The 26,853-nt window shown below is 44.0% G+C and overlaps 3 protein-coding genes across 7 annotated transcripts in view; 1 reads left to right on the top strand and 2 right to left on the bottom strand.

Moving 5' to 3' along the window:
* LOC132535590 (zinc finger protein 670-like) overlaps window positions 1-16,651 on the bottom strand; it is a 46,359-nt gene extending 29,708 nt beyond the window's left edge. Inside the window, 1 exon segment of the mRNA XM_060182165.1 lies at window positions 16,473-16,651. The gene's annotated coding sequence lies outside the window, so the exon portion shown is untranslated.
* Window positions 1-26,853, top strand: part of LOC103127055 (zinc finger protein 709-like) — a 1,044,365-nt gene that overhangs the window by 597,730 nt on the left and 419,782 nt on the right. For 3 of the 5 annotated variants that reach the window (XM_060182142.1, XM_060182136.1, XM_060182143.1), the window contains exon 1: window positions 16,837-17,082. The exons of the other annotated variants lie outside the window; for them this stretch is intronic. The gene's annotated coding sequence lies outside the window, so the exon portion shown is untranslated. Of the gene's footprint in view, window positions 1-16,836; window positions 17,083-26,853 lie in introns of those variants that run through there. 5 annotated transcript variants of the gene reach the window in all.
* Window positions 1-26,853, bottom strand: part of LOC132535598 (zinc finger protein 709-like) — a 306,876-nt gene that overhangs the window by 217,531 nt on the left and 62,492 nt on the right. The gene's annotated exons all lie outside the window — the stretch shown is intronic.

The following is a 26,853-nucleotide window of genomic DNA, read 5'->3' as shown; positions in this document are numbered from 1 at the left end:
CAAGTAGGAGGAGCTAATCCCCAGCATCATATGTTCCAGGTTTTCTATTTTACTTTATATTTCTCTTAAATAAATTTGAAAATAAGTAAAATGTAGTCATAGGCAGTACAACAGCATCATTCTTTGTCAAATCTGCCCATCATATTGGAGTCATGATAATTTTAGGAACTTTTTTGTGCCTCAGACGTGAAAGCCATTTTTTGTTAAAGATTTTACTCATTTATGAGAAAGATAGGAGGAGAGAGAAAGAACCAGACATCACTCTGGCACATGTGCTGCTGGGACTCAAACTCAGGACCTATGCTTGAGAGTCCAAAGCTTTACCACTGCGCCACTTCCCGGACCACGTGAAAGTCATTTTTCATAACCACTATGCTATCTCCTCCACCCAAGTAGCACTTTAGCTCCATCTCCTCATGCCCCTCACTCTAAGGTATAGAACTGCTTATATTTTCCTCCACAACTACGTGTTAGATAGGACACTACTGAGACACTTCTCAGCTGGATTTGATGATAAAGTCAGAATATGGGAGTAAGAATAACATAAAAAAAAAAAAAAGAGCGGGAGTCGGGCGGTAGCGCAGCAGATTAAGCGCACGTGGCGTAAAGTGCAAGGACCGGCACAAGGATCCTGGTTCGATACCCTGGCTCCCCACCTTCAGGGGAGTCACTTCATAAGTGGTGAAGCAGGTCTGCAAGTGTCTATCTTTCTCTCCCCTCCTCTCTCCATTTCTTTCTGTCCTATCTGACGACAACAATAACTACAACAATAAAACAAGGGCAAGAAGGCAACAAAAGGAAAAATAAATATAAAAAAAATTTAAAAAGAATAACATAAAATAGCACTGAGGGGTTTAATAGACGTGTTTTGTTGTTGTTTTTATTTATTTAGGCCTCCAGGGTTATCACTGGGGGTTGGTGCCTGTACTACAAATCCACTGCTCCTGGAGGCCACCCCCCCATTTTTGTTGCCCTTGTTGTTGTCATTGCTGTTGTTGTTAGGACAGAGAGAAATAAAGAGAAGGGGAAGACAGAGAGGGAAAAAGACAGACACCTGCAGACCTGCTTCACTGCTTGTGAAGCGACTCCCTTACAGGTGGGGAGCTGGGGGCTCGAACTAGGATTCTTATACCAGTCCTTGTGCTTTGCACCATGTGCGTTTAATCCACTGCGCTACCACCCAGCCCCCTTATTTATTGCTTTTAACAAGATCACTGCTCAGCTTTAATTTGTGCTGGTGGTAGGGACTGAATTTGTGAACTCAGAGCCTCAGGTATGAAAGGTATTTGTGTTACCATTACATTCTCTTTCTAGTCCTTTAAGAGCCTTCGGAAACAAATCTTCCACTAAGAATACAAATGGAGGGGCAAAGGGGTGGCAAATCTGGTTGAACAAACACACAAAGACCTGGGTTCAAGATCCTGCTCCACACCTGCAGGAAGGAGGTTCACAGGTGGTGAAACTGTGCTTCTGGTTTCTCCCTCTTTATTTCCTACTTGTCTCCCAATTTTACAGGTGGTGAAGCAGGTCTGCAGGTGTCTTATCTTTCTCTCCCCCTGTCTTCCCCTTCTCTCTCCATTTCTCTCTGTCCTATCCAACAACAACGACATCAACTACAACAACAGTAATAACTACAATAAAAATAAAAAAAAACAAGGGCAACAAAAAGGGAAAAATAAATATAAAAAAAAATAAAAAAAAAATAAAAAGGCCAGACACAGTGCTCGGCTGACGTCAGCCTTGGCGACAGAGCATGCAGTGATCTGCTCCAACTCATAGTGGATGGTGGGTGGATCCAGTCTGTGCAAATGCACCAAGCATTGTGGGTGGACTGAAGAGACCCAAAAGCACAGCCAGCCAGAAGACAGCTCTCTCTGGCTGCTGCTTCTTCTCCTGGTCAGACGGATCTCGGCTGAGGCTGTTGGAGGAGCCCTGCCATGGATATTTCTCCTGGCATCTGAACAAGTTGTCACACAGCTAGCTGGTAAAGACTCTTCTCCAGCCATAAGCAACCTATACCTCGGCTGATAAGTGTTTATTTCATGGGACTGAAGTTTTTTTTTTTTTTTTTGCCTCCAGGGTTATTGCCGGGCTCGGTGTGTGCACCATGAATCCACTGCTGCTGGAGGCCATATTTTCCCTTTTGTTACCCTGGTTGTTTTACCATTGCTGTGGTTATTACTATCATTGTTATTGATGTCGTTGTTGTCGGATAAGACAGAGAGAAATGGAGAGAGGAGGGGAAGACAGAGAGGGGGAGAGAAAGACAGACACCTGCAGACCGCCTGTGAAGCGACTCCCCTGGAGGTGGGGAGCCAGGGGCTTGAACCCACATCCTTATGGCCCCTGTCCTTGCGCTTTGCGCCACGTAGGCTTATCCCACTGGCTACCGCCCGATTCCCAAGACTGAACTTTAAAAAAAAAAAATTTACTTATTTATTCCCTTTTGTTGCCCTTGTTGATTTATTGTTTTAATTATTATTATTGTTGTTATTGATGTCACTGTTGTTGGATAGGACAGAGAGAAATGGAGAGAGGAGAAGACAGACAGGGAGAGAGAAAAATAGACACCTGCAGACCTGCTTCACTGCTTGTGAAGCGATTCCCCTGCAGGTGGGGAGCCGAGGGCTCCAACTGGATCCTTACACCGATCCTTACACTTTGCGCCACATGCGCATGGACCTTAGGGACTAGCGTGTTCTTAACCCCTGATGATAACTGCTTGTTTTGCAATACCTAAAACAATGTCCCACACCTCTGAACTGCCCTAATAAAACCTTGATTCCTTTAAACCTACTCCCAGACATCCCTCAGCCATTCCATTATGAGCCACAGCCAAAGCGCCTTTTTTTTTTGCCTCCAGGGTTACTGCTGGGGATCCGTGCCTGCACTACGAATCCCCTGCTCCTGGAGGCTATTTTTTCCCATTTTGTTGCCCTTGTTGTTGTTGAAGTGCCTTTTAAAATTTTAGTTACAACAAGTATACACGTGGAAGGTGGTAGTGGGAGACAACTTCCCTGGTTATGTGTTCCCAGCAGGAAATAAGGCACACTTACTACAGGGCAGATACTGTACTCCTATTATCACCTGTGCTTCTACTTCCCTGTCCAGGTCCTGATCTTGTAATGGGGCCTTGGGTCATAGAAAGAACAGAGATCCAGGGGCTGGGTGGTGGCACACCTTGCTGAGCAGACACATCGAAGTGTGCAAGAACCCAAGTTCAAGTCCCTGCTCCCCACCTGTAGGGTGGGAAGCTTCACAAATGCTGAAGCAGTTCTGCAAGTGTTTCTTTATTCCCTCTCCCCTTTATTTATTTATTTATATTTATTTCCTTTTGTTGCCCTTATTTTAGTGTTGTTCTTATTATTGATGTCGTCGTTGTTGGATAGGACAGAGAGAAATGGAGAGAGGAGGAGAAGACAGAGAGGGGAGAGAAAGATAGACACCTGCAGACCTGCTTCACCACCTGTGAAGCGACTCCCCTGCAGGTGGGGAGCCCGGGGCTCAAACCCGGATCCTTATGCTGGTCCTTACGCTTTGCACCACATGCACTTAACCCGCTGCACTATCGACGGACTCCCTGCCTCTCCCTTTTAAGTTCTCTCTGTATCTACTTAAAATAATTAATATGTATATGAACAGCAGGGATGAAAGATGAATGTGAGTCCCCAGGGACCATAGATCGGAGGGCTTATTTCAAAACACAGAGAACATATCTGGAAGCACCCAATGGCCACGTTTCCCCACTGTCCCTTCCCTGCCCCAACAAGAGCTGCCATTGTGCGCTACAGAATGAAGGTCCCTGACTTAACGTGTGCCTCTATGGATATCCCAACACTAATTTCTTCCTCTTCTTCTACTTCTTCTACTTCTTCTTCTTCTTCTTCTTCTATTTTATATATTAGTTTATTCCCTTTTTATTACCCTTGTTGTTTTATTGCTGTAGTTATTATTGCTGTTGTTACTGATGTTGTTGTTGGATGGGACAGAGAGAAATGGAGAGAGGAGGGGAAGACACAGAGGGGGAGAGAAAGACGGACACCTGCAGACCTGCTTCACCACCTGTGAAGCGACTCCCCTGCAGGTGGGGAGCTGGGGGCTTGAACCAGGATGCTTATGCTGGTCCTTGCACTTTGTGCCACCTGTGCTTAACCCGCTGTGTTACTGCCTGACTCCATTCTTCTTTTTTTTTTTAATTATTTTTATATTTATTTTGCCCTTTTGTTGCCCTTGTTTTTTTTTTAATTGTTGTTGTAGTTGATGTCATTGTTAGACAGACAGAGAGAAATGGAGAGAGGAAGGGAAGATAGAGAGGGGGAGAGAAAGATAGACTGCAGATCTGCTTCACCGTCTGTGAAGCGACTCCCTGGCAAGAGGGCATCCAGGGGCTTGAACCAGGATGTTTACGCCAGTCCTTGCACTTTGTGCCACCTGTGCTTAACCCGCTGCGCTACCGCCTGATTCTGTTCTTCTTCTTCTCCTTTTTTTATATTTATTTTTCCCTTTTGTTGCCCTTGTTTTTTTATTGTTGTTGTGGTTATTATTGATGTCATCGTTGTTAGATAGGACAGAGAGAAATGGAGAGTGGAGGGGAAGACAGAGAGGGGGAGAGAAAGATAGACACCTGCAGACCTGCTTCACCACCTGTGAAGTGACTCCCCTGCAGGTGGGGATCTGGGGGCTCAAACCAAGATTCTTACGCCGGTCCTTGCGCTTTGTGCCACCTGTCTTAGCCTGCTGCACTACTGCCCGACTCCCTCTTCTTCTTTTTTTCTAATATTTCTTTATTTATTGGATAGAGACAGATATTGAGGAGGGGGAGATAAAGGGGGGGGGCTGGGCAGTGGCACACCTGGTTGAGTGCACATGTTGCAAGGACCCAGGTTTGAGACCCTGGTCCCCAACTGCATGGGGAAAGCTTTCCGAGTGGTGAAGCAGGGCTGCAGGTGTCTCTCTGTCTCTTACCTTCTCTATCGCCCCCTTTCCTCTCTACTTTTGGCTGCCTCTGTCCAATAAATAAAGGTTAAAAAATTAACGTGAGAGAGACACCTGCAGCCCTGCTTCACCACTCATGAAGTTTTCCTCTTGCAGGTGGAGACTAGGGACTCAAACCTGAGTCCTTGTGTAACAGATGCACTACCACCCAGCCCCTCCAATATTAATTTCTACCTTAAAATAAATTCTAACCTCTGGGGACTGGGGAGATAGCATAATGGTTATACAGAAAGGTTTTCATGCCTGAGGCTCTGAGGTCCTGGGTTCAGTCCTCAGCACTACCATAAACCAGAGCTGAGCAGTGTTCTGGTCTCTTTCTGTATCTTCTCATGAAATACATAAATACAAATGTTAAAATCTCCTCACAAAGTGCAAGAATGCCTAACCGCAACAATTATTTATATTACAGTTGCATTAATTTCTGAAAAGCTTCAAATAAAATTTATGAAGTATAAGGAGGACTGCTCTGTAGCATACCTAGGTGAGTGCACATGTTACAATGTTCAAGCATTGGGTCCCCATCTCCAGGATGAAAGCTTCACAAAATGATGAAGCCACGCTGCACGTGTCTGTCTTTCTCCCTCTCTATCTTCACCGTCCTCTCAACTTCTGACTATCTCTATCCAATAAATAAAGATACTAATTTAAAAAAATATTAACTACAAATATTTATATAAACTAATGTTGGCATGAACCATATGATATTTTTACATTTATAATAGTTAGATTCTGTGATGTCATTTTCATGGTGATCTGCCGCTACCATCCTCTGTGCCCTGTCCCCCTGCTCCCTGCCAGGCCATTGCTCTGAACCTATTGTTACTCCAGAAAGACTTTCTCTCATAATCTGCATGATCATCCCAAGAATGGACTCCCTCAGCACTAGACACCACTGTGAAGTGTTAACACCTGCACTCTCAAATTTCTAAGCATGTGCCCTTGCCTCCCACAGGTCAAATGTGGGGTCACCGAGGAACCTGGGTTTTATTTTTTTATATTTATTTATTTTCCCTTTTGTTGCCTTTTTTATTGTCGTTATTATTGTTGTTGTTACTGACGTCGTCGTTGTTAGATAGGAGAGGAAGAAGAGGGGGGAGAGAAAGATAGACACCTGCAGACCTGCTTCACTGCCTGTGAAGGGACTCCCCTTCAGGTGGTGAGTCGGGAGTTCGAATCCGGATCCTTACGCTGGTCCTTGCGCTTTGCCATGTGCGCTTAACCCACTGCGCTACCGCCGTCCCGGAAGAGGGGGTTTCTATCAAAGGAGCCAAATCGACCTGTCCTGTGCTCCCTGACATATCCCTGTCCATGGCGACTGCTCAGCAGGTGGAGAGCAATAGTTTCCTGGTGACCCAGGTCCTGGTGGTGATGTAAGGTATTTCCTTATAGTTGTGGATGGGGCCTTGAGGTGGAGTGGTCCCTTCTGTTAGTGGGGGAGATGCTAGTGCCACAGCTGGGTTAAGTTGGGAGTGGAAAGGAGGGTGAAGGGCTTGGACAGAACTCTAAGGGGAGTATGAAACTGGTTGAGGAGGGTAATAGATTTCTGAGTTTGAATAACAACGTTTTAACGAAGGATTTCCCTTTTAAAGGAGTTATGATTGTGGACATATCTTTCTATCCTCCCTCAAGAGTTAGTTTGGGCATCAGGATAGCAATCTTCCACAGACATTAGATCAGGCCTCAATTCAAGTGTCAGTGGCCATTTATACAAAAGGGGACACAGGGTGGTAAGGGGACAAACCACTCTGTAACAGGAGACCTCTCTGTTGCTACCCACACATCTCCATGTTTCCTGACACGTCCTTACGTGTTTATGTGTGTGCTTGTGTGGGGAGTCTCCAAGCAGGTCAGGTGGTTGGTCATAATTACACCTGTATCAAGCTTCTCTTGAGGGACAAGGGATGCTGCCCTACCTCATAATATTTATACACACTATAAAGTGCTCTCTCCACCTAGGAGGAGTTCTGTGTAGATACATTTGTGCTCATCTGGGAGTGGGTCAAGAAACCTAAACAGAGGAAGTCGCGAGGTAGCGCAGTGGGTTAAGTGCACGTGGCGCAAAGCGCAAGGACCGGCATAAGGATCCTGGTTTGAGCTCCTGGCTCCCCACCTGCAGGGGAGTCGCTTCACAGGCGGTGAAGCAGGTCTGCAGGTGTCTATCTTTCTCTCTCCCTCTCTGTCTTCCCCTCCACTTTCTATTTCTCTCTGTCCTATCCAACAACAACGACATCAATAACAATGACATCAATAACAACAACAATAATAACTACAACAAGGGCAACAAAAGGGAATAAATAAATAAATATTAAAAAAAAAAGAAAAAAAACCTAAACAGTGGCATTGGATATGACAAGAGGCTATTACATAACTGGAAGTAAAAGTGCTTAATAGGGTGGAGCCAGGATGGCGGTGTGACTACAACTGCTGACTTTCTCTCTGCAAAGCCGTGCTGGCTTGAGCGCTGGGAGTGTAGTGAGGGCAGGATTTTCAAGTTCAGTGTTTGTGAGAGGATACAGCGGGGGTCAGGAGGAGAACAGCAGATCGTATGAAGGCTGGAGCCAGCTACAGAGGGGCCAAAGACATACCATATCCTGAGCAAATGAAGGAGGAGCCCTCCACCAGGTTCCAGATGTTATCATGATGCCAACCAGACTTGCCAGGGCAGACGACCCCACCAATGTGTCCTGGAGCCCCACCTCCCCAGAGTCCTGCTCCACTAGGGAAAGAGAGAGGCTGGGAGCATGGACTGACCTGTTAATGTCCATGTTCAAGTAAAGAAGCAATTACAGAAGGCAGACCTTCCATCTTCTGTACCCCATAAAGACCCTGGGTCCATGCTCCCAGAGGGATAAAGAATAGGGAAGCTATCAGGGGAGAGAATGGGATATGGAGTTCCAGTGGCGGGAATTGTGTGAAACTGTACCCCTCTTATCCTATGGTCTTGTCAGTGTTTCCATTTTATAAAATAAAAACTAAATAAATAAATAAATAAAAAATAACAATTTTAAAAAAGGGCTTAATAGCCCTCCATGTTTAGATCTAGACCTAACTAAGTCTGAGATCCTAGTAGAGGGCCCTAAAGAAGGCATCATAAATTTCCTAACTTAACAAACTTAGACCAAATATGCTTGACAATCTCACAGAAAGGTCAAAAAAAAGGCAGACCCCATAAACATAATACTGGTTGGATACAACAGATGACACTCGGTGCTTTGGCAACTACGAAAGTCACAGGCCCCTAGGAATATACTTAAAATAGCCTTCCTCATTTCTTCCCACCCTAAGGTCCCTATTCTCATGGGCTCTATGCCTATTTTTTTTGTTTTGTTCATGTTCACTAATGATTTTATCCTGCAGTTAAGATATAATCTTACCTATTTTTATCATGTGGTAAGATATAATCTTACCACATTTTAGTCACCAAGTTGCAGATGCTATCATGATTCCATCCTGACTTCCCTGAGCAGGTGACTTCACCAATGTATTCTGGAACCTCACTTCTTCAGGGTCCTACCCCACTAGGGAAACACAGAAATAGACTGGGTTATAGCGTGATCTGCCAATGCCCATCCAGCAGAGAAGCAATTACAGAAGCGAGAACTCCCACCTTCTACACACCAAAAAAAATTTTGGTCCATACTTCCAGTGGGGGAGAATTGATAGGAAGAAGATGACCAGTGGTCTCTGAATCCAAACTACAGGACCAGGAGAGAGGAGAAAAAAAAAGGAAGGGCATTGAGCAGCAGTAATAAGTGTAGGTGTGATTTGGAAATGAAGAGAAGATGGGACCATGGGGAAAAAAAAAAGACAAAATACATATAACTATGAACCGACAGTTACAGAAATAACAGCCAACAGATATCTGTAATCTAGGAGAACTATTGCAGCTTCCAATGGAGGGAATGGGAATACAGAACTCTGGTGGTGGGAATAGTGCAGAATTATACCCCTGTTGCTTTATAATCTTGTAAATGTTGTCACGAATAAAGTTAAAAAATAATAAAATCCAACGTATAAGAGGACTGGGAAGATAGCATACGGTTTATGTAAATGAGCCCCATTGATGTTTCAATCCCAGCATCACTATAACCCAGAGTTGAAAAGTGCTACGGTAAAAAGCAAAAAAAAAAAAAAAAAATATATATATATATATATATATATATATATACACACATATTTTTATATATACACACAAATATATGCATAATGGGAAAATAAGAAAATAATGGAGATGAAAAAAATAATTAGGGGTTGGGCGGTAGTGCAGTGGGTTAAGTGCACATGGTGCAAAGCACCAAGGATTGGCAAAGGATCCAGGTTCGAGCCCTGGCTCCCCACCTGCAGGGGGGTTGTTTCACAAGCAGGTCTGCAGGTATCTTTCTCTTCTCCTCTGTCTTCTCCTCCTCTCTCCATTTCTCTGTCCTATCCAACAACAACAACATCAATAACAACAATAATAACCACAACAATGGTAAAACAACAAAGGGCAACAAAAGAGGGGGAAAAATGGCTTCCAGGAGCAGTGGATTCATGATTCAGGAACTGAGCCCCAGCAATGACTCTGGAGGCAAAATAATAATAAGAGTAATAATTCTTACACATAGAAATAGAAGCAGCTAAGGGTGCTATGGTTATGCAAACAGACTCTCATGCCTGAGGCTCCAAAGTCCCAGGTTCAATGCCCGGTCCCACAATAAGCAAGAGCTGAGCAGTGCTCTGGTGAAAAGAAAAAAAGAGATGGAAGCAGCCTAAATGTTCTACAACAGAGAACTAGTCATAGACATCATGGACCGATATTCAATATTCAATGGAACACAACTCTGCAATCAAAAATGACATTGTATTCTTTCAGACAAAATGGACCTTGAGGTGATCTTACTTAGTGAAGTACAGAGGTGAAAGATAAACTACAGGGTCATTTTGCTCACATGTGAAATACAGAGAATTGTAACACAAAAACCACCACCTGGCCCCACAACAGACCTTTTAATGTCTCTTTCAACCAAAGCCTGTGCTCAACTCTGCTAAACTGCCTGAGAGCCTTAGTATTTAACCCAAGTCTCAGCTTAACACTTCCTGGAGCACTAACTGAAATAAGAGGTGAAGGGTAAGTGTCAGATTGTTCCTCTCTTTTGTGGAATACAGAAGACTATAACAAATGCAGAGACAATAAAAACCTTGTTACCAATTGTATCTCAAGAGTTTATAAGGACTAAGGTGGCCCTGGGTGGCAAAGAAATTTGCTGGAGGTAGTGTTGTCACAAACTAAGTGTGGATGAGAAATCATACTCCTTAAATATTATAATCTTTGAAAACACCATTAAATTACTATGACAAATTAAAATAGACTGGTTTTCTCACCTCAACTACAAATGAATATTAGCATACATATTAAAAATGTAAAAAAAATAGGAAAACTAAGAATGGTATTATGACATAATTGGGGGGAAATAAAATGTGTTCATAAGATGATCTGAAACTTTTTTTTTTTAAATCAGAGCACTCCTCAGCTCTGGCTTATGATGGTGAGGGGGGTTGAACCTGGAACTTTGGAGCCTCAGACATGAGAGTCTCCTTACATAACCACTATGCTATCTAACCCCCAACCCCCAAACTCTTATTTCTAATCCTAAAGGGAAGTCTGGTCTGAGAGACCAGTTAACCTGACTTCTCAAGTGCTAATGAGCATAGAAACCATAGTAATGAAGGTTAATTAAGTCAATGTTACCTACTTTTCAAATTAAATTAACTAAATTAAAAAAAAAAGTGTTGTCCAGGAGGTGGCGCAGTGATAAAGCTTTGGACTCTCAAGCATGAGGTTCCCCAGTTCCATCCCTGGCAGCACATGTGCCAGAGTGATGTCTGGTTCTTTCTCTCTCCTCCTATCTTTCTCATAAATAAATAAAATCTTTAAAAAAAAAAAAGTGATCTTACACTTTTCCCTATTCTTTTTTTCTCCTCACCAGAACACTGTTCAGCTGTGGCTTATGGTGGTGCCAGAAATTAAATCTGAGACTTTCATATTTACTTATTTATTGTTAGATTGAAAGAGAGAAATTGAGAGGGGTCTGGGAGATAGAGAGGGAAAGAAACAGAGAGACAACTGCAGCCCTGCTTCACCAGTTATGAAGCTTTTCCCTGCAGGTGGGGATGAGGGACTTGAACCCAGGTCTTTACACACCATAATGTGCACACTTAACCAGGTGCATCACCACCTGGCCTCCAAAGCTCATTTTGAAGTATAAGGAATGAGAATCTCTGCATAACCATAATGCTCTCTACCCCCCATCATCCCTATTCTTTCCTTTTTTTAAAAAAAAATTATTTATTTATTCCATTTTATTGCCCTTGTTTTATTGTTGTTATTGATGTTGTCGTTGGTTAGGACAGAGAGAAATGGAGAGAGGCTGGGAAGACAGAGAGGGAGAGAGAAAGACAGACACCTGCAGACCTGCTTCACTGCTTGTGGGTGGGGAGCTGAGGGCTTGAACCAGGATCCTTTGTGGGTCCTTATGCTTCGTACTATGAGTTTAACCCAGTGTGCCATCGCTCACTCCCTCTCTATTCATCTTTTCCCTCCCTATTCTTTTTCCCTCTCCCCCTAATCTTTAATAAACGAACTTACTTAAAATGTGATTCTGTAGTTATATCATGAAGTCTATGATCTGCTATTTTAACAAGATTCTTGTTAGTGCTGCAAATCCCCCCTGCTCCATTCCTAGAGGCACTGTGATAAGAACCTCAGCCATACTGGTCCAATTTCAGTGTATGTGCTGCTAAAGCAGCACTTTCAGTTACATGGTTAAAAAAAAAAAAAAGCAAGCGGGAGCCGATGGTGGCACACTGGTTAAGCGCAGGTGGCGCAAAGGGCAAGGACTGGCGTAAGGATCCAGGTTCTAACCCCTGGCTCCCCACCTGCAGGGGGGTCGCTTCACAAAGTTGTGAAGCGGGTCTACAGGTGTCTTTCTCTCCCCATCTGTCTTCCCCTCCTCTCCTCATTTCTCTCTGTCCTATCCAACAACGACGATAACAATAACAACAACAATAATAACTACAACAATAAGACAAGGGCAACAAAAGGGAATAAATAAATAAAATAAATATTAAAAAAAAAAGGTTTAGGGGGCCAGGTGGTAGCGCAGTGGGTTAAGCGCACATAGCATGAAGCCCAAGGACTGAGGTAAATGCACGGGTTCAACAAGCCCCCAGCTCCCCACCTTCACAGACCAGCTTCCTTGAAGGAGGTCTGAGGTGTCTATCTTTCTCACTCCTCCATCTTCCTGTCTTTCTGATTTCTCTGTCCTACCCAACAACAATAACAACAACAACAATGATAAACAACACAGGAGCAGTGGATTCATAGTGCAGGCATGGAGCCCCAGCAATAACCCTGGAGGCAAAAAAAAAAAAAAAAGTTTTGGAGGTATGCTCCCCCTAATCCAGCTTTCTAACCCTATTCTCAACTTTGACACCACCTTCCCCAGACAACATTTTTAGACCACTTACATGTTAGCTATCAGGTTCAGGCAAAAAAAATTTCATGAGCCCCTTGGAACATACCTAAAATATTTTCTACCTTCTTCAGACCTGAAGACCCATAGAGTTTCCTGTTTATTAGACATGTATTCCTGCTTTATATCTTACTGCCTTTTAGCCACTAAGCTGCAAGTACTACTAGGATTCTATCCTGACTTCCCTGGACACACAACCTCACCAATCTCCCCAGAGCCTTACCTTATGAGGGAAAGATAGAAACAGGCTGGGGATATGGATCAATCTGCCAACATCCATGTCCAGTGGAGAAGAAATGACAGAAGCTAGATCTTCCACCTTCTGCACCATGTAAAGAATTTTGGTTCCTTCTCTCAGATGGAGAAAGAATAGAAGAGCGCACGTGGCACAAAGCGCAAGGACCAGAGTAAGGATCCCTGTTCCAGCCCTTGGGCTCCCTAACTGCAGGGGAGTCGCTTCACAGACAGTGAAACAAGTTTGCAGGTGTCTATCTTTCTCTCCCCCTCTCTGTCTTCCCCTCCTCTCTCCATTTCTCTCCGTCCTACTAAATGACGACATCAATAACAACAACAATAACTACAACAACAATAAAAAGACAACAAAGGCAACAAAAGGGAAAATAAATAAAGTTTAAAAAAGAGAGAGAGGATGGGACACAGAACTGTGGTGGGAACTGTATGGGATTATACCCTTGTTACCTTACAATCTTGTTAATCGTTATTAAACCACTAATAAAAATAAAAACGGGCCATGTGGTGGTGTACCTGGTTAAGCGCACACATTACAGTGTGTAAGGACAAGGGTTCAAGCTCCTGGTGCGCACCTGCAGGGGGAAAAGCTTCCCAAGTGGTGGAGCAGGGCTGCAGGTGTCTCTATTTCTCCCTCTCTATCTCCTCTCTCCTCTTGGTTTCTGTCTATATCCAATAAGTAAATAAAAAGATAATAATTGAAATTTAAAAATAAAAAAATAAAAAACACCAACAGATCCACAACAACTTCTTGACAATTTCCTTTTAATGACACAAGGTCCTCTAACTTCTACTGCCCAAAGAATCTACAGAACCACTAATTCCACATATGTACAAAGACAAATAGAAGAAGCAATCATAATGAACTTTTATGATAAGTAACTAGGAACATTTCATCAACTTCTGAAAAAATATTCATTATTTTCTGTATAATAACACATTTTATAACTAAACCAACCGGTCACACTGCACAACACTGTATTAAACCAACAGGTCACATTGCACAACACTGTGTTAGAATCTGATTACAGGGGCACAGTGGTAGTGGACCTGGTTGAGTACATACATTGCAGTGCCCAAGGATGTGGGTTCAACTCCTGGTCCCCACATGATGGAGCAGAGTTTCAAGACTGGAGGAGCAACAACTGCATATGTATCTCTCTTTCCCTCTCTATCTCCCACTACCTTCCTAGTTTCTCTCTGACTCTATACAAAATCAATCAATAAAAATATTTTTAAGGGGGAGTCGGGCGGTAGTGCAGCAAGTTAAGCGCACGTGGCGCAAAGCGCAAGGACAGGCCTACGGATCCCGGTTCGAGCCCCCGGCTCCCCACCTGCAGGGGAGTCGCTTCACGGGCGGTGAAGCAGGTCTGCAGGTGTCTGTCTTTCTCTCCCCCTCTCTGTCTTCCCCTCCTCTCTCCATTTCTCTCTGTCCTATACAACAACGATGACAACAAGAATATCTACAACAATAAAACAACAACAAGGGCAACAAAAGGGAATAAATAAATAAATTAAAAAATATATTAAAAAAAAGATATTAAAAAAATATTTTTAAGGGAGCTGAGCAGTAGCGCAGCGGGTTAAGCGCACATGGCGTAAGGCACACGGACCTGCTTAAGAATACTGGTTCGAGCCCCCGGCTCCCCACCTGCAGGCAAGTCGCTTCACAGGCAGTGAAGCAGGTCTGCAGGTGTCTGTCTTTCTCTCCCCCTCTCTGTCTTCCCCTCCTCTCTCCATTTCTCTGTCCTATCCAGCAACAATGGCAACAATAACAACAATAACAATAAACAACAAAGGCAACAAAAGGGAAAAATAGCCTCTAGGAGCAGTGGATTCGTGGTGGAGGCATCGAGCCCCAGAAATAACCCTGGAAGCAAATAAAATAAAAATTAAAATAAATATTTTAAACATATGATTACAAATAGCTAAGATAGCTAGCACAGTTAAGTATGCAAATGACTTTCATGTCTGAGACTCCCAAGTCTGGCTCAGTCATAAACCACAACTGAACAGTGCTGCGATAAAATCATAAGTAACATTTAAAAAAAAAAAAAATGGCGCGAAGCGCAAGGACTGGTGTGAAGATCCTGGTTCGAGTCCGCGGTTCCCCACCTGCAGGAGAGTCGCTTCATGGGCGGTGAAGCAGGTCTGCAGGTGTTTTCCCCTCCTCTCTCCATTTCTCTCTGTCCTATCCAACAACGAGCAACATTAACAATAACAATAATAACCACAACAAGGCTACAACAAGGGCAACAAAAGGGGGGGGAAATGGTTTCCAGGAGCAGTGGATTCATGGTGCACGTACTGAGCCCCAATAACCCTGGAGGCAAAAAAACAAAAACAAACAAACAAAAAACAAATTCTGGGTAGAGGGTAGATAGCATAATGGTTATGCAAACAGACTTTCATGCCTGAGGATCAAGTCCCAGGTTCAATCCCCTGCATCACCATAAATCAGAGTTGAATAGTGCTCTGGTTAAATATAATAATAATAGTAACAAATTCTGATTCCCAGCTGGGACCAAGTAGGCAGGATCCCACATTCTCAATTTCTGCGCACTACATTGGTGCCACTATAATTGTGTGAACACTTTCATCTATTTCTTCATGGCCTTCACCTCAAGGTGGGGGGTCTCTAACAAGCTTATTAGAAGACAGCACAGTCATGGGACACTTCTGCTAGATTCACAGCTAAGGCCAGAATGAATCGAATAAAAACAAAATGCAGCAGCTCCAGGAATGATTTAACAGACAACAGAAATTTAAAATGTATCACAAAGAAAAAAACAAACGAGAAAGAATTAAAGAAGCCCTGGGTGGAGGTAGACAGTATAATTAATGGGTATGCAAAGAAACTGTCATGCTTGAGGCTTCAAGGTCCCAGGTACAATCCTAGGCACCACCATATAAACCAGAGCTCAGCAGTGCTCTGGTAAATGAATAAATATAAAAGAAGTCCTGCGAATCGGGCGGTAGCTCAGCGGGTTAAGCACACGTGGCGCGAAGCCCAAGGACCAGCTATGGCATCCCAGTTTGAGCCCCCGGCTCCCCATCTGCAGGGGAGTCACTTCACAAGCGGTGAAGCAGGTCTATCTTTTTTTTTTTTTTTTTGCAGCTGTCTATCTTTCTTTCCCCCTCTCGGTCTTTCCCTCCTCTCCATTTCTCTGTGCTAACAACGACGACATCAATAACAACAATAATAACTACTACAACAATAAAAAAAAAAAAGGAAAAAAACTATTTAAAAAAGTCCTTAGTTTCTACCTACTGAAACCCCAGGTCCAAAAGAAGGCAGAGCAATCATAGCTGCACTGGACCTAATTGGAGGCTGACAGGTTCTGACAAACATGCTGATTACCCAACCTGAACATCTTGCCTGCGGTCAGCAGGTTCTTCCTCGCATCCTGGGTCCAGATCCCAGGACCCTCAGTAGAGAATGAGACTGGACCCAGAATCTCTGCACCCACGCTGCAGGAGAGGAAAAAAAAAAAAGAAAAAAGAAAAGAAAAGAATGATAATCTCATTCCCTTTCCATACAGCACTGTGTTCAGCAAGCTCACAAAGGATCAGGACACATCACGGAGAGTCCAGTCCCAGGGTAAAGTGGAGGTGGTGGTCTGACCAGGGAGAGGCCCCCACATATGGCTGCCTCCCAGTATATTCTGGCAAGTCTCAGGCAAACCCTCTCAATCTCAGCACCACCGAGCCACTCACGATATCCCGTCCAGTGCAGAACTACTGAAGACTCCTCTCCAAGGACCAACTCAGCAGAAGATGAGAGCCACACCGAGAGAAAAGTAGAGAAAAGAGCAGGTCCCAGAAGCAGAAGCTCGATGGCCTGTGCGCCTTACTTCCTGCAGTGTCTTCTTTCACTTTGCAGCACCGCCCACCAGCAGCCCAGATTGATCCATGTCCACTGTCTCAGAGTTTAATTGGGGGAAGCCCTTGCCACACACACAACTATACTTCTGACTGGATAATGTTCACGTCCAATCAAAACCAGAGATGTCTAAGCAACAGGAATGCGGTCCAATGGACTTCTGCAGAGGCTGTGCCTGGACAACAGCAAAAGCAAGAAATGGCGGATGAACAGTTTAGTAGCTCTCTAAAAGCTTCAGCAGTTAAAAACCCACACTGCCAACAGCTTTCTCACCAATTAGGTTACTCCTGCTCGCTCTCTTCCCTGCTGATTTGCCATGTGAGGTGCAGAATGGCGACCCCGCGCCCTGGACACTTGGCACTGCTCACTGTGCTCAGGTGCAGACCGCACTCTGCAGCCGGCAGCCTGTGGACGCCCAGACCTGCTCTGCTCTGCTCTCTGCAGGTAAATTCACAGACAAGCATGGATAACAACAGAAAATACTATTGGCACTGTGAGTATCAGCAGCGTTGCACAGGAAGCTTTGGGAGATGTTGTTTAGTGTAGTCTACCTGACGTTGAGACACAGTGGAACCAACAAATGAATTTGGTGCTGTGAAAAAATGTACAAGCTGCTGCTGAACTAGACTCAGTATTAAGGGGGAGGGAGCAGCTAACTGAGGCCATTCCCCATTCCCTTCTGGGGGAGTTCTAGACTGACTCTGACTTGGAAAAATTGCAAGAGAGCCAGTCATGTTTTAGAGAGATGAGAAATTGTTGGGAGCAAGGAAGGACAGAAAAGAAGCAGAAAGTACAAACCATGTAGCATGTATACCCTGAGACACAGAGAGAGGAAGGCCGGAGCCTCCTGGTCTTCCAAGCTTTATAGTTTCTTCAGTCTAATGCTCTCCCAAGTGAGCTATTTCGGTGGGCTCTTTATAGTTTCTCTGGCTGAAGGACAGGAGCCTCAGGGGATGTGTTTCAGCCCTAGTCTTCAGGTGCTCACATCTGCATTTTGTGGCTTGTTGCAGTCAGGGAGGCAGAGCTGATACTTCTGGCCTTTACCTTGGTCCCTTCTGGCTTCCTCTAGGGTCCTGAGGGAAGGTTGTTGCTTAGCCTAAACTGAACTCAAATAACATTAATGCAGGCATCTTGGAGGTCTACCTGTTAAGGTCAAGGAATAGTTAGGCAGAGCCTGGAAGCACAGACACTTTGCTGCACCATGATTGCACACATAGGAAATGGGAGTTAGGGCACAAGAATACCATTGTAAACTATGGGAGGAGTTTAGCTAAGGCAACCACACTTAGCAATTTTAGCAGGTCATTGGGAAGCTGGCCAGGTTTAAGGTGTATAGGGTTTAAGAAGAGGGGGCAGAGTTGGGAAGACCTACCCTTAGAGCACTCTAACCTGGCTTAGCAGGCCAGGCCAGAACTAACTTCACCTCAGTGGCTGTCCAGGTTTTTCACGGCACCTATAAACTGGCAGCTGCTAACACAGTCTTGCAGCAAAACTTTTTTTTTTCCCTCTCCCACTAGATTGGGGTGTGGCAGGAGGAGTGAAAGACATGTGTGCTTCAGCAGCTCTGTCTGGGGCCTCCAGCAGGGGCAAGACAGACCAACCCTTGGGTCCAGAAAATTCTAGCCATCTGGGCTGCCTCAGTTTCTCCATTCTGCCAGCAGGGATGTGGCCAAAGACTTGGGCTGGACTAGCCTGACCCTCTCCCTGTGCTGCTCAGTGATGCAATATAGACACCATCACTTGGCCTGACGACCTGGGTCCCAGACCCATCTCTGCCTCTTTCTGCTGTGCACCATTCTCCTCTGAGCTTCTCCCCGAAAAGGAAGTCCTGGCACAAGGCTGGGATGCAGAGTTCCTGGTGGGACCTTGGAGCTGGGATGCCCTGCCATGCCCTGGGAGCGTCATGGTGGCCTCAGAATATCTTCAAGGAGAATTTGGATAATTCAGAGAGCTCAGTCTACTGACCAAACTGATACCCCTCCCCTAAATCTGGCAGAAGAGCTACAAGGCAAATCTTAGGATTACCCTGTCTCAATTCCGTTTTATTTATTTATTATAGGATAGACATAGAGAATAATTGAGAGGGGAGGGGGAGATAGAAAGGGAGAGAGACAGCCACCTGCAGCTCTGCTTTACCGCTCGTGAAGCTTTCCCCCTGCAGGTGGGGACCAGAGGTTTGAACCTGCAACCTTGCACACTGCGATGTGTGCACTTAACCAGGTGCACCACCACCTGGTCCCAAGATTTTATTTTTTAAATTTTGTTTATTTATTCCCTTTTGTTGCCCTTGTTGTTTTATTGTTATAGTTCAAGATTTTATTTATTGATTGATGAGAATATAGGAGGAGGGAGAAAGAACCAGACATCACTCTGGTACATATGTTTCTGGGGATTGAACTCAGGACCTCATGTTTGAGAGTCCAGTGCTTTATACACTGTGCTACCTACTGGATCATCTCAATTTCCTTTCCTTTTTTTTTTTTTTTTTTTTTGCCTCCAGGTTTATTGCTGGGGCTTGGTGCCTGCACCACGAATCCACTGCTCCTGGAGACTTTTTTTTCCCTTTTTTTTTTTTTTTTTAAAGATTTTATTTATTTATTAATGAGAAAGATAGGAGGAGAGAGAGAAAGAACCAGACATCACTCTGGTACATGTGCTGTTGGGGATTGAACTCAGGACCTGCTGCTTGAGAGTCCAATGCTTTATCCACTGCACAACCTCCCAGACCACGCCTTTGTTGTTTTATCATCGTTCTGGTTGTTATTGTTGTTATTGGTATTGATGCCATTGTTGCTGGATAGGACAGAGAAACGAAGAGAGGAGGGGAAGACAGAGAGGGGGAGAGAAAGACACCTGCAGACCTGCTTCACTGCTTGTGAAGCAACCCCCCTGTAGGTGGGGAGCTAGGGACTCGAATTGGGATCCTTATGCCAGTCCTTGCACTTAGCGCATGTGTGCTTAACCTGCTGTGCTACCGCCCCATTCCCAATTTTCTTTTTTCTTTTCTTACCAGAGCACTGCTCAGTTCTGGCTTATGGTGGTGCAGGGAATTGAACCTGGGACTTTGGAGCCTCAGGCATGAGAGTCTGTTTGCATAACCATTATGCTATCTACCCCTGCCCCTCAATTTTCTTTTTAAGTAAAATTTTTTTCTCTATTTTATTTGATAGGACAGAAATTGTGAAGAAATTGAGATGGTAGGGGGATATAGAAAAGAGAGACAGACACCTGCAGACCTGCTTCAACCCTATTGAAATACCCCATCTTGTGGGTAGGGAGTGGGGTCTTGAACCCCAAGGCCTTGGGCATGGTGATCTGTCTACTCAGCCATGTGTACCACTGGCTGTCCCCACCCTCCTCGATTTCTTCATCTGGAAAATGCAGCTGACAGAGAGCTCTGAGTTCTTTATTTAAAGAATTCAACATTCTTGGGAGTCGGGCATAGCGCAGCGAGTTAAGCGCAGGTGACGCAAAGCGCAAGAACCGGCGTAAGGATCCTGGTTTGAGCCCCAGGTTCCCCACCTCCAGGGGAGTCGCCTGTCAGGTAGTGAACCAGGCCTGCAGGTGTCTACCTTTCTCTCCCCCTCTCTCTCTCCATTTCTCTCTGTCCTGTCCAACAATGACAGCATCAGTAACAACAACAATAAAAGCAACAAGGGCAACAAAAGGGAATAAGTAAATATATATATATATATTTTAAAGGGGGAGTCAGCCGGTAGCGCAAAGAGTTAAGCGCACATGGCGCAAACTTCAAAGACTGGGGAGTTGGGTGGTAGTGCAGCGAGTTAAGCGCAAGTGTACAAAATGCAAAGACCGGCATTAGGATACCGGTTCGAGCCCCTGGCTCCCCACCTGCAGGGGAGTCCCTTCACAGGTGGTGAAGCAGGTCTGCAGGTGTCTTTCTCTCCCCCTCTCTGTCTTCTCCTTTCTCCATTTCTCTCTGTCCTATCCAACAACAATGACAAGAATAACTACAACAATAAAACAAGGGCAACAAAAGCGGATATATATATATATAAACTTCAAGGATCCCGGTTCAAACCCCAGCTCTCCACCTGCAGGGGAGTCACTTCACAAGCGGTGAAGCAGGTCTGCAGGTGTTTATCTTTCTCTCCCCCTCTTTATCTTCCCCTCCTCTCTCCATTTCTCTGTTCTATCCAACAATGACGACATCAATAACAACAACATTAATAACTACAACAATAAAACAAGGGCAACAAAAGAGAATAAATAAATATTGAAAAAAGATTTTATTTATTTTATTAATGAGAAAGATAGGAGGAGAGAGAGAAAGAGCCAGACACCACTCTGGTACATGTGCTGCCAGGAATTGAACTCAGGACCTCATGATTGAGAGTCTAGTTCCTTAACCACTGCGTCACCTCCCGGACCACAGTTCTCACTTTTAAATGATCTGGAAGGCTGAATTGAAATGACACTGATGTTCACCTGCAGGAGAGCTCAGGGAAGTGTATTTCTGTTGATTCTACTGGGAAGTCTATGGTGAGGTACATTATATAAGCCTGACTTCTCAAGCCTTAATGTGCAGAGGAATAATGAGGTGTTCTGGTACGTACTATAATAAATCATGATTTAACAGATTGGCAGTGAGGTCCAAGCACTGACATCTTCCTAATTCCCTACCAATGCTGATCCCACTCTTTTAGGCCCCTGATCAGATGAACTGTGCTGGAGCCCTGCTGCGTGTTGTTAACAAAGAAACAGGCTGGGGTTAGGAGATTGCTCACATGGTAGAGTGCACACTTTGCTGTGTACAAGGGCCAGCTCAACACATAGAAGCATTATGGAGTGAGGAGGCTTCAAGAGTGGTGGAGGAGTATTACAGTGTCTCTCATTCCCTGCTGCTCTATTTCCTTCTGTCTCACACTGGATCTGGAATAAAGTGGGGTGGGGGGAGGCAGTGGGGGTAGACAGCATAATGGTTATGCAAACAGACTCTCAGGCCTGAGGCTCCAAAGTCCTAGGCTCAATTCTCTACACCACAATAAGCCAGAGCTGAGCAGTGCTCTGATTAATAAAATAAAATAAAATAAAATGGTTCCCTGAGTGTGCTGGAATTATGCTAGTATGAAGCTGAAGCGACAGACACACACACACACACAGAGAGAGAGAGAACAAATATTCTTCAAATTGATTGGCTCATATTTTATATCTTATTCATATCTTATTCTCATAAGTGAGAATAAGATCTATAACTTGTGAATAAAAACTCAAATAATTGTTTACATGATGTACAAGGACAGAGTAGGGTAAGGGAGTTCCAGGGTCATTTATAATTTAACTTTAGGGGAGTCAAGCTGTAGCGCAGCGGGTTAAGCGCAGGTGGCACAGTGCAAGGACCGGCCTAAGGATCCCGGTTCAAGCCCCCTCCTCCCCACTTGCAGGGGAGTCGCTTCACAAGCGGTGAAGCAGGTCTGCAGGTGTCTAGCTTTCTCTCCCCCTCTGTCTTCCCCTCCTCTCTCCATTTCTTTCTGTCCTAACCAACAACAACATCAACAACAACAAAAATAACCACAACAATAAAAAAAGGGCAACAAAAGGAAATAAATAAAAAATAATAATCTAACTTTAGGGTGCCAGGCAGTGGTGCACCAGGATAAGTGCACAAGGACCTGAGTTTGAACCCCAATCCCCCACCTGCATGTGTCCACTTCACTAGTGGTGAAGCAGGTATGCAGGTATCTATCTTTTCCTTCTTCTCCCTATCTCCTATCTAATAACAATTAGAAAGAAAAAAAAAGTGGTCCGGGAGGTAGTGCAGTGGATAGGGCTTTGGACTTTCAAGCATGAAGTCCTGAGTTCAGTTCCCAGAAGCACGTGTGCCAGAGTGATGTCTGGTTCTCTCTCTCTCTCTCTCTCTCTCCTGTCATTTCTCATGAATAAATAAATAAAATCTTTATATTAAAAAAAAGAAAAGAAAGCAGACTATATAGCATAATGATTATGCAGAGTTTCTTTTTTTGCCTTCAGGGTTATTGTTGGGGCTCAGTGCCTACACTTTAAATCCACTGCTCCTGGAGGCCATTTTCCCCATTTTGTTGCCCTTGTTGTAGTTATTATTATTGTTGTTATAGCTATTGTCATTGTTGGATAGGACAGAGAGAAATGGAGAGAGGAGGGGAAGACAGAGGGGGAGAGAAAGATAGACACCTGCAGACCTGCTTCACCGCCTGTCAAGCAACTCCCCTACAGGTGGAGCTGGAGGCTCAAACCGGTATCCTTACACTGGTCCTCAAACTTTGCACTATGTGCAGAACCTCTCTGCTACTGCTCAGCTTCCTATGCAAAGAGTTTCTCATGCCTGAGGTTCCAAAGTCTCGGGTTCAATCCCCTGCACCACCACCTCACCACAGAGCTGAGCAGTGCAGTGGTTAAAAAATAAACGGGGGGGGGGGGCGGATGATGGCATACCTCGTTGAACGCACATATTACAATGCTCAAGGACCCAGGTTCAAACCCCCAGTCCCCACCTGTTGGTGGGAAAGCTTCATGAGTGGTGAATCAAGGCTGCAGTTATCTATCTTTCCCTTCTTCTCTGTCTCTCTCCCTCTCTCTCCTCTATTCTTCTCGATTTCTGGCTGCCTCTATCCAATAATAAAGGTAATAAAACTTGAAAAAAAAAAAAAAAGAAAATGGATGCTGGGAGCAGTGGATATTTAGTGCCAGCACCAAGCTCCAGGTATAAACCTGGTGGCAATAAAAAACTATATATATATATAATTAGTCTTTTATTTTTTTATTATTGGATAGAGACAGAGAGAAATTAAGAGGGAAAGGGAGATAGGGAGAGAGACAGAGAGACACGTGTAGCCCTGCTTCACCACTTGTGCAGCTTTCCCTCTGCAGGTGAGGACCAGGGGCTTGAACCTAGGTCCTTGTAAACTGTAGTATGTGTGCCACCACCTGGCTCCTACACTTTAAATTTATTTATTTATTTGTTGGGCAATCTGAAAACTGTTTCCAGGGATTTAGTACTCCTTGGCTACTTTTTCACTGAAAGGAGATAGAGAGATTGCTGTATAAGCAACACTGGTGCCCTACCCAATGAGCTCTTTTTTAAATTAAATTATCTTTTATTTATTGGGCAAAGACAGCCAGAAATTGAGAGGAAGGGGGAAGTAGAGAGGGAGAGAGACAGAGAGAGACCTGCAGTACTGCTTCACCACTTGTGAAACTTCCCCTCTGAGGTGGGGACTGGGGGCTTGAACCTGGGCCCTTGAGCATTGTAATATATGTCTTTAAGCAGGTGCGCCACCACTCAGCCCCCCTGGTTATCTCTTTCTCTCATTTTAAAAAATATTTTATCTATTTATTAATGAGAAAGATATTAGGAAAGAGAGAAAACCAGACATCACTCTGGAACATGTGCTGCCTGGGATCGAACTGAGGACCTCATGCTTGAGAGAGTCCAATGCTTTGTCCACTGTGCCACCTCCTGGACCATGGTTATCTCTTTATTTATTCCTTTTTCTGTTTCTTTTTTTTTTTTTTTTTTAAGATTTTATTTATTTATTCATGAAAAATGATAGGAGAGAGAGAAAGAACCAGCCATCATTCTGGTACATGTGCTGCTGGGAATTGAACTCGGGACCTCATGCTTGAGAGTCCGAAGCCCTATCCGCTGCACCACCTCCCAGACCTTTTTTCTTTTCTTTTTTAAAAATATTTTTTAATATTTATTTTCCCTTTTGTTGCCCTTTTTTTTTATTGTTGTTGTAGTTATTATTGTTGTTATTGATGTCGTCTTTGTTAGATAGGACATTGAAAAATGGAGAGAGGAGAGGAAGGCAGAGGGGGAAGGGAAAGATAGACACCTGCAGACCTGCTTCACCGCCTGTGAAGTGACCGGGATCCTTATGACTGTCTCAATCCAATAAAGATAAAAGAAACTTCTTAAAAACCTGTTTAAAACAGAATAAAGCGCCAGGTGGTGGCGCACCTGGTTAAGCGCACACATTACAGTGCACAGGACTTGGGTTCAGGCCGCTGGTCCCCACCTGCAGGGGGAAAGCTTCACAGGTGGTGAAGCAGGGCTTCAGTTGTTTCTCTCTCTCTCCCCCCCCCCCTTTGAATTTCTCTGTTTCTATTCAATAATAAATAAATAAAGCTGATCTAGTTGTGTGTTAAAATTTGTTGGGAGTTGGGCGGTAGCGCAGCATGTTAAGCACGCAAAACGCAAGGACCGGCTTAAGGATCCAGGTTCGAGCCCCCGGCTCCCCACCTGCAGGGAAGTTGCTTCACAGGCGGTGAAGCAGGTCTGCAGGTGTGTATCTTTCTCTCTCTCTCTCTGTCTTCCCCTCCTCTCTCCATTTCTCTCTGTCCTATCCAACAACGACGACAATAATAACTACAACAATAAAACAACAAGGGCAACAAAAGGGAATAAATAAATATCTTAAAAATATTTGTTCTGTGGGGGCTGGGTGGTGGTGCACCTGGTTAAGTGCACACATTACAATGTATAAGGACCTGGGTTCAAGCCCCTGGTGCCCACTTGCAGGGGGAAAGCTTCACAAGGGGTGAAGTAGGTCTGCAGGTGTCTCTCTCTCTCTCTGTTTCCCTCTCAAATTCTCTCTGTTCTATCCAATAAAAAAGATTTAAAAATTTTTGTTCTGTGAATTTATGAAAGGTATATAAAGAACAAACTAAAAAATCATAAAGATTAATCATCACATACAACAATAAGTAACCACTCTGAAAATAATAGAAATGTTCATACAATGCCATAGATGAACTGTCTTTTTTAAGAAAAATATTTTAATTTTATTTATTAATGAGAAAGATAGGTAGAAAGCACCAGACATCACTCTGGTACACGTGCTTCTGGGGATCAGGACGTCATGCTTGAGAGTCCAACACTTTATCCACTGAGCCACCTCCCAGACCAATGACTTGTCTTTTTTTTTTCTTTTTTCACTTTTGTAATTACTATGTTGTTATTGATGTCATTGTTGTTGGATAGGACAAAGAGAAATGGAGAGAGGAGGGGAAGACAGAGAGGGGGAGAGAAAGATAGACACCTGCACACCTGCTTCACCAACTGTGAAGCGACTCCCCTGCAGGTGGGGAGGAGGGGATCAAACCAAGGTCTTTATACTTTGTGCCATATGCGCTTAACCTGCTGTACTACCTCCAGACTTTAAGATATTTCCATACTTAGTCTGAACATATGTCAATAGTACCTTTGAGAAAATGGTATCAATAGAAACTAACACCCACCAGAAAATATATATACCTATGTTCATAGCAGTACAGTTTTTAATTTCCAGAGCCTAGAAGAAACACAGATGTGCAGTATCACATGAGTAGCTGAAAAAATTAGGATATATATTGCTAATCTGTAAAAAAAAAAAAAGAGATTGTTTCCATTATATCTTCTTGGGTAAAATCTGAGGACATATTGAGTGAGATAGGTTAAAGATAGAAGGACAAATATCAATGATCTCAGTTATTGGTGGGACTTGATAGAGGTCTCTGTAGTCAACCATGTTTTTAAATATTTATTTATTCCCTTTTGTTGTCCTTGTTGTTTTATTATTGTAGTTATTATTGATGTCATTGTTGGATAGGACAGGGAGAAATGGAGAGAGGAGGGGAAGACAGAGAGAGGGAGAGAAAGATAGACACTTGCAGACCTGCTTCACTGCCTGTGAAGCGACTCCCAGGCAGGTGGGGTGTCGGGGGCTCGAACCGGCATCTTTATACCGCTTAACCCGCTGCGCTACCGCCCGACTCCCGTCAACCATCTTTTTAATTAGCTCATGATCAGAGCAAGTGCCTTGAGTCCATGAAGCACTGAGCATACTACTTTGTTTCATATATACATAAGATAATAGAGAGGGAGCCAGAGCCTGGCACACTTGATTAAGTGCATATAGTATCAAGTACAAGTACCTACAGAAGATCAAGATTCAAACCTCCAGCTCCTCACCTGGCGGGGCCGTGATATGCTTAATAAGCAGTGAAGCAGGTTTGCAGGTGTGTATTTATCCCTCTATTTTATTATCTTTATTGGATAAAGATAGCCCAAAACTGAGATTAAGGGGGATATAGTGAGAGAGAGAGAGAGAGAGAGAGACAGACAGACACAGCACTGCTTCACATGTGAAGCTTTCTCCTTGTAAGTGGGAACTGGGGGCTTGAACCCATAACCTGATTTACATGTTTCTCTTAGGAAAAGCAAAGTATTTTATT

The sequence above is a fragment of the Erinaceus europaeus genome, chromosome 23, assembly GCF_950295315.1.
Source record: "Erinaceus europaeus chromosome 23, mEriEur2.1, whole genome shotgun sequence".
NCBI lineage: Eukaryota > Metazoa > Chordata > Mammalia > Eulipotyphla > Erinaceidae > Erinaceus > Erinaceus europaeus.
This window is presented reverse-complemented; position numbering and strand designations above follow the sequence as displayed.